Genomic DNA, 9,205 nt, shown 5'->3' on the forward strand with positions numbered 1-9,205 from the left:
CACATTCTTTCATGTATTTCTCATTTTTCATGTAGAAGGGTCCATCGAAAGTATGCAACATGGGTACTCCTTGTATGAGGAATCAAATTTTTCATACAATGAGTACCCCTGCTAGAAATTTAAGTAAAACCTTAGGGAGATAAATTGAAAATATGAGTTGAAAAAGTAGTTTTATTATTTTATTATTTTTTAAGTTTTTACTTTTTTACTCCAAAAATGGTGAATCATCCCCCATGGTTGACATCATCATCTTGAATCCTATTTGTTCTTATAAAGTTTATTTTGGTTGTACATTTTTCTTAGGAGGTCCATTTTAGACCTCAAAATTCCCTTAATGCTAGTTGTTAGGTCATAATCAAGATGCACCCATGGTCAAGATTTGGAAAACAACACCTACTTCCCCAAGAGGTGATCACATTCCTGTCTTTACACGGGATCAAATATTTAAATTAGATTATGAACAAGGATAAAACATCTATTTGGGGTTAGTGTTGGTTATATTCTAGAGCACTGAATATTCCAGTACAATGGCAGCAGATCTGGGAAGATTACATAAGCACATTGTCTACATCTCATATTAGGATACTTGATCGGGAGGATGAATTATTGTGGGTACACTCAAAGCACGACACTTATACACCCAAATCAGGATACCTATATACCATTTTTGTGAAAGAAGCTAAAATCAAACCTTGGTGGTGGAAACATCTCTGGAAACTAAAGAGCCTTGCCAAAGCCAGGATGTTACTATGGTTCATTCTGGAAAATAAAATTCCCATGGGTGAAAATTTGAGAAAAACGATCCTTCCAAGGTCCATCTTGGTGTGTTATTTGCAGAGAAGCTAAGGAATCTGTTGAACACTAACTTTCATCATGTTAAGTCTAGCCAACCAAGTCTATAATCTATTATATTAAGGTCTTTCTATTATATTCAGATGGCAAGGGGATAGTATCAGTCAGACCTAGTAGAAATCGTGGAATGATGCCACCCCCAAAAAATTGTGGAACATTCCACTCCTCACTTGTTGGGGTATATGGATAGGGAGAAATCGTAAAATATTCCAAGACAATGCCTTCATACCTGAAGCCATCAGTGCACAGATTATTACCATTTATAGTCTCCTCCCCAACAAAGATCTATCACAATGTCCTCGTACTATCACTGAGGAATCCATTGACCACTCAAAACCATGGGCCTATTTTGACGGAGCTTCACAACATGGAAGATGTGGTGGAGGAGCAATTCTTCATCTATCAGAATCTCATCATTTTGAACTTAAAGTAGGACTGGGACAGGGCACCAATAACTTTGTTGAACTATACAGTCTCAAGTTACTCCTATTATTTTCTATTGAAAAGAATTGTCGGCATCTACAGGTTTTTGGTGATTCAAAGTTGGTTGTGGATTGGTTTAATCAACACTCTATATGTCACACACACACACACACTTCACAACATATTGGATGAAATCATGATGCTTAAATCTCATTTTGACTTCATATCTTGCCAACATATTTACAGGGAAAGGAATACACTTTCCGACAGACTATCCAAAGAGGGCTCGCAATAGGTATTTGGTACTTGGCATGTGAAAGAGAAGTCTGGGCACGATCATTATCAGTACTATCACCGACCATTCACTGAGATAACACAGGACAGAGTAGCACACCAAGGGCCTTTTTGATATATTTTTCATTTTTTCACTATCAGACAAGATATCATATGTATATGATAATTTTAGACTTTTCTCAGTAGATGAACACATCACAAATACTGGATCCATTTGTGTGTGTGTGTGTGTGTGTTGCAATAGTTATTACAGACTATTAGATGATTGTTGATCACACAACAGTCACATTTTGGCTTGATATGCATCCCGTACAGCATGTAATTTTCTTTATTTTCATAATGAAAATTATGATTTTTCCTTGGAGGAAAAATGAGGAACAAATCGTTGCCAATAAATACCTAACTAAATAATATGTTCTTCAAACTATCAATTCACATGCTCTCCACCATTATGAGATTTCAAACACTTAATATGTCAACCACTTTAATCTTCAACCAATGCATTGAATTCCTTGATATTTTTAAAGACATTACTCTTTCTCTTCAACAAATATACCTAAATAAATCTAGAGATCCCATTAGTAAAGGTTAAAATATATTTTTCACTTGTTGAGGAGGCAATATTAATGAAACAAAGATCATTGTGGAAAAGTTGCAGTGGTGTCGATGCATTTCATGTTATTCCCAAGTCAAATGGGCCCTAATCATGCTTTCCCAATACATACTATGTACAAACTCCATTAGGTGGAAGAAATTTGGGCAAACCAACAACCATGTTTCATATTACCATTAATTTCAAACTTCAAAAATTTAGATGTCCAAGTCATTCATGCAAAAATTGACTATGTTCACAATATGGGCAATAAGAGTAGTCAATTCAGGATCTAGTCAGGAAAGATCACGAAAATTGTAAACTCTATCCTTTGAGTCAAGAAATAAATGGGTTACAATTGACCCATCATGATTCAAACCCTAAAATAGAACTGATCTAGCCAAAACTCAACAATATTACATGTTTGTGTCAAATGAGACACCAACAACAAGTTTTCTCTTAAGAGTGTAGTCAAATGATAAACAATATTAACATGTCGAGAAGGAATATACCCATGGACAACAATGTTTAGAGAAAATTAATTTGTAACATAAATCTTTCATTCAACAACATTATCAATGAAAAATAACGTAATAGCATCCTTCATCATATGGTGACTCCACCCAAAATAGACTACCCACTCATTTCTGAGGTGTGAGCAAGCAACGTTTGAGAAATTCCAACATTGCAGGTAAGGTTTTCAACTGATAGACTAGACAAATGTACATCTAATACATCTCCTTCAACCTATTTTACCTTCTCTATTAAGTTGGAGTTTTTCTTCCAACAAGTTTTCTCAACATTCCCTAATTTTCCATAGTAGTGACATGTATTCTATTCCTAATGGACATCAACTCACCAATCGTCCCTTTGGCATTTTTATCAAGACAGTGTTGTTCGTTTTCAGTGGTATTAATATGACCCATTTTCTTATAGTTCTTATTACTTTTTCCCTTAAGAAAGTGAGCCTAATGCTAACCACCAAGGTTTGTTTTGTCAAGCAACCTTTGTTGATCCTTGATTAGTAGATCAGAAAGAATATCAAATATATGATCCTTATTGTCTTCCTTGCATGATATCCACTTGGTAAGAAAAGTGGAACATAACACGCCATAGGGTGTTCTCAGATTCATTAGGATCAACTCAATGAATTGACCATATTTCTTCATAGAGTTTTCCCAAATTCACCCAATTTCAACTGTAATTCTTTAACATGATTCACTTAGTCCTCAATCCTTTTGGACGAATGGAATCAAGAGAGATCAACTCTTTCTTGATTTCCATAAAATTTATCTCATCGATTTTATCAAATTGTTTTCAACCTTTTCCAAATTTCATAAGAAAAAGCTATCTCACTTGTATGAAATTGAAACTCCTAAGAAATGTAAGGTTTAGTGACCCTAAATGGTCTCATCTTTCTTCCCTTCAATAAAAACTTCACTTTATTATGCTTTGGATCTAGAATCATGATCTTAATGTACTATCAAATCCCTTTAATTTTCATCAAATATTATATATATCACGCCCATATATCATAATTAAGCCCATTCCTAAGTACAACATCAATCTTGGAAGCTATCTTCAAGTGTTTTATAAATCTAGTCTCAATCAAGTTACAATCATCAAATCAACGACCAAATGTCAAATCAGTATACGTCAAACTCAATGATATTTGAGAAAAATGAGGCTAGAATCAAAAGAATTCACTTTGATACCATGTTTGGAAAAGGTGTAACCCAAATATTTATAGAATATATTTGGACAACAAGAGAAGAGCAAATGTATTCCAAGATAGCTAGTGGTGTTTCGATACATCATTATAGTACTTAAACATAAATAATTATGATAAAAACATCATAATACATGATAAGTAAGCATATGACACACATTACAATTAACCCATAGGATCTTTATTGATATTCATCTTATCTAAGCAATTTATAAATAATGGATGATCTAGCCCACTAGTAACAATCCACATTTGTAACTAATTCCAGCAAATTTGCAATGTTATGTTGGCTTAGTCGACTGTCATGGAACATCCCTTCAACCACTCAATCAAGCATGCCACAATTTGACCCATAAATTATTTAATTGATCATTGAGTCAACAACTCCACAAGTCGATGCATCAATTTTCCATTTGATCACTCAATTGACTACTTGAATCAACTAATCAACTATGTCTTCGACTACTCTAATAACCAACTTATTTACTATCCAATCAATCATCTTGTCAACTACTCTACTAGTCAACTCAACCATATTAAGTAGAAGTGCGATGAACTGACATAACCATAGGGTCCAACACAATGTTTATCCTTCTTTCTTTAACAACAAAAATCAATTAAAAAATTTTGGAGCTGCAACATCCATGACTTTAAAAACTCCAATAACAAATCAAAAACAAATGTAAATGTAATTTACGGTCAATCCCATATATCCAAAAAACTAAAATAATCATATGTTGAATGAATTATGTCTGAAGAAAAAAACATATCTTTCTAATATATGATCCATTCATATCTACTTTGGTAAGCATTAAAAGAGTGTTGAAACACATACTAATAAGAAACTGGGAAAATTTGTGTTTTGAAAGGTGTTGTAAGGGATTGTTGTTATTTGGATATGAAAATATAGGCACGAGGTTTCAAATTTTTATGTTGCAAAAATATCATTGTCAATGGCATGCATGGAAAATTTGTTATCATAAAAAATAGAAATTAGAGCTTCATATATATGATGTAGGTTTCAATTTAGCTCTAAGTGATAGAAAAAAAGGGCCCAAGACATATCCAATTAATTATATAAACAAGACGATTGTGTAACATGTTGGCTTAAAGGTCACACTGTGGAGGGGAATGAATCTGTGTGAGACCAATTTTATCATATCATAACTTTTCATAATAAAACAATCATATAGTAATGAATCATAACCATAAGCATCATATCATAAAATATAACAATGAATCATAAAGCTACCATCACATCAATAACACATAAATAAGTCATAACATCACAAAGAGACACAAGATTTTATCCTCCATAAATTCTTCTTCTTCATAGGATTCAATTTGTTACATAGATTTGCATGCTACAACCTACTAAAAGAAACCTCCCCCAAGAAATGCAAGTTGCCACTTGAAGTAGGCTACAACCTGATTGAGGAACCAACCTTGAAATTATGCAAGAAACCACTCATTGTAGACTGCATCCTGATTCAGACACCAACCTTGATGATGTGTGAGCTTCAACTTTCTCTAGGATCCGACCTCAGTGGAGGCACAAACCTCCTCATTCAACTCCTTGTGCACCTCTATTTCATATCATTTTCAAAATATGTCCATCATCATCATACATATTTATATGTTAATAAATATAAATAATCATAACCTACAATCACTATTTCCATTGTACAACATGTACACATTGACACCATCACAACTTGCACACACATTATCACTGCAATCACTACCACCGCAACCTGCAATTGTTGTCACCACAATCACTGCCACAACAAACACTACCACACCTTACAAATTCCATTATCACTACAAAGATAATCATATCAGTCTCTATCACTAGTTTTCATGTTGTTGTTCATACTCTACTCCAACTTATTGGCCAATATGATCACATAAACCTCTTCTTGGAATGTGTTTTCATCATGTATCCAAAACCACTACAAGCCACTCATATACCTTCAAAGCATTCAATAGATATTATGATCATCAAATATTTTTCAACAAGGATTTCCAAGCTTCCAGAAGGATCCACCTCTAATCCCTTATCACCATGCTTCTTCTAGAATCCAATTTGGACCAATATTGACCCTAGAAACCCATAAAAGCCATCCAAAACTATATAATAAATTAAAGGTTCTATAATTTGCCTCTTTCTAGATTCACTCTACAAATTGGAAACTTTCCATCATTGGTGCTAATAATGCACACCTCTTCCTTTCTAATAGTGCAACATAATACAAAATATATAAAAATAAAAAATACAAACCCAACCTATCACCTAATAGAGATCGAACACATGACATAGGGTTTCCCACTGAGACTCAATACCAATTGTGTTGTGTTGCGTTGTGTTGCTTGCAAGGTAACTCCTATGGTATATAATTGTTGGAAATTAAATGACAAATAGTTCAAATGAACAAGGTGAGGGGCCCAAAATACCATATTATACAAATACCTCTCATTGACACATAGTTCAGGACTTGTATTTTGTCCATGTAGTCAAACCATGACTAATCATCATGACTCACATCAATCCATGTCGCATGGGTTCTTTAGACCACCCTTCCACTATGACATGCCAATTTAATGGGAAATCAATAGTTTAACAAATCTTCCAACTTGATGTGTCACTAATGGTAGTGTTCCAATTATCCACCACAAGATTGACAACAAACTTGGCTACGAAATCTCCTTATATGGTAGACACCAAAACTATTGCCAGATATGGAGGATTGTCATTATAATGGAATAATTAACCTAGGCAGAACCATAACCATATCCTTTGTATATATATCCTAAACAAATCAAATGAAACCAAAACCTTATACTTTGTATAGATATGCAAATGTTATCAAAATGCAATCAAAACTATGTGTTTCACATCAATATGAAAATGCAACCAAAACAAGCTAGATGAAACCAAAACTATATACTTTGCATCATCTATGAACTCAGTCCATATATTAGTGCTTTCGAATTTTTGATATGATGAGGAGCATGGGTGTATGTATATATAGGCCTGCTATGTGATCTGGTGTGAGGAAAGCCGACCAAACTCCACTATTTATGCATGGAAGCATGGGGCTTAAATAAGGCGAATAGGTTTATCATATGATCATGCTCTAACGATTGAGCAATGAAATCCATATGAGCTATAGCTTAGGAATGACAACACCCATACTAAGCCCTCCTTTTATCATATGGCCATGTCCACATGACCATGCCTCAATATCGAGTCCCTAGGCATCCCTGGTCATCTTCATGATGGCATCATCATGATGCCATCATGCAAAGTGGTAGCCCATGAGGATTGCACCTGTTAGAAATATTGAGAGGAAGGGGGGCAGAATTAGTATTTCATGTTGAATCAAGTTTTACTCATATTATACTTTTATTTTCAATGTTAACTAAACCATCATTTAACTAGCATCACATTAGTACAATAGATTTAGAAATAAGTAGTTAACCATGAGAAGCATAAAATCATAAAGGCATGTGAACCATAAGAGTGCAACACATCAACAAGTCAACATACACATCACCACACATAGGAACACTAGATATTAAGTGGAAAACCCAACTAGGAAAAACCATCGTTGTTGTTGTCTTTGTTTTCTTATTACTATTATAAAAAAAAAACCTTATTTTACATATTACATTGGCATAGACTCTTACCAGTGCACATGATGCTACTTCTTGGAGGCTACTGCCTACTCTTGTTTCTCCATCTACCACTAGAAGGTGGCCACCACTCCTTATTCAAATTATTTGGACACCACTAGCAAGAAGCTACCACTCCCTCACTAAAGGATCCAACCCTTAGACCCTTTGTGGACTACATTTCCAATGTTTCACACTAGATCCACCTGCAACAAAAGTTAAATATTGCAGGCCAAAAGTCATCCAATTTTCAAACTAGACCTATTACCCACCATTTTGTGGGTGATATCCCTAGGAGAATGTTTTTATCCAAGTTGGTCCTTATTCGGCATCTAGTAGCCCCTTGTAGCCATTGGCTAGCTCATTATCCTAATTCTCCTCCACCTGAGCGAGTAATGTGGTTCCCTGCCCATCTTTCATGATCATATGTTTCAAGGTTGGCCTCCTCAACCTAAAGGTATGCCTTGTCATTTGGTAATTGATTATTGTAGTTTTCTTATCATGGACACTTCTCGCCATGTATTAATGGGGGGATTCGGCAGAAAGAATGGGCTGGGTTTGTGATCTTGTCTCCTATACCCCTTTTGGATATTAACCTTGGATTCTAGTCATGTGGGATCTCTTTTAGTGACCATTTGGCTTTAGGGATGGTATTTCATGAGAAACCATGATTTTGGTTGTGTGTTTTTGCTCCCTTATCTGCTTATATTACCCCCTTTCCACTCATTACTACCCCATTCATCATTTCTCCCACTCGGGTCCACATTCCTCCACTGGTTCCACATAGGGTTAGCTTGCCCCTTCCCCTTGCCCTCACCTTGGGTTAGGCCTAGAATGATGCCCCAGAGGTTGATGTAGCTAAAAAGAAAGATAAAATTATATTTGGCCAAATTCAATAAAATAATGTACCACAAAATAAAAAATATGGTTGGGACAAACACATTTAGCACGTGGGAAAAATCCAATACATGATCTCTGCCCTATCATCATGGTCATCACCCTGGTTCCTATAGTTCTATGAACCTCCCTCATCATATAGGAACCCATGATTGTCCCAACCCCTGGTGGGAAATGAACCGCGCCCTACCATTAAAGGGAGTATTCATTGCTATATCTTATGTATCATGCTCTTACCCCTTGAGCCCCAAGCAGTTAATCAAAGAAAATCATATAAAGAAGGGTGGAAATGTGAAGGTTGGGGCACCTCATGTAAAACAATTACTTCCTCCTATACATTATAAACCCTAGTGTGGGCTTCCCTTTTATTAGCTACCCTTGTACCCCAGAATGTGGCCCAGGGTTGCCCCTTCTCATTCGCTACTTCATTCACCTATCTTTCACATACCACCACCTTTTGAAGGATGTACCTTGACCATATTATCCCCTTTAGAAGTAGAAACCACCTAATAAGATACCTGGTTAACCCCACTTGGAGTTAGGAGACATTGGCACATCCCGAAGCACATTATATAAGGGCAGGGAATTATGAACTCCCCACCTATGGTCCATGGGTTGTAAGCTCATTTACTCGATTTCACTAATGACTTGTTGTACTAGAAGGCTAGGGGATGCATCGGATCTTATGCAGGATAGCAGATGGTCTCCATATTGGGTTTCGTCTCCCTATAATGGGTCCTAAT

The sequence above is a fragment of the Pinus tabuliformis genome, chromosome 8 (assembly GCF_031772625.1).
Source record: "Pinus tabuliformis cultivar Carrire ecotype Pingquan chromosome 8, CPIR1, whole genome shotgun sequence".
Lineage (NCBI taxonomy): Eukaryota > Viridiplantae > Streptophyta > Pinopsida > Pinales > Pinaceae > Pinus > Pinus tabuliformis.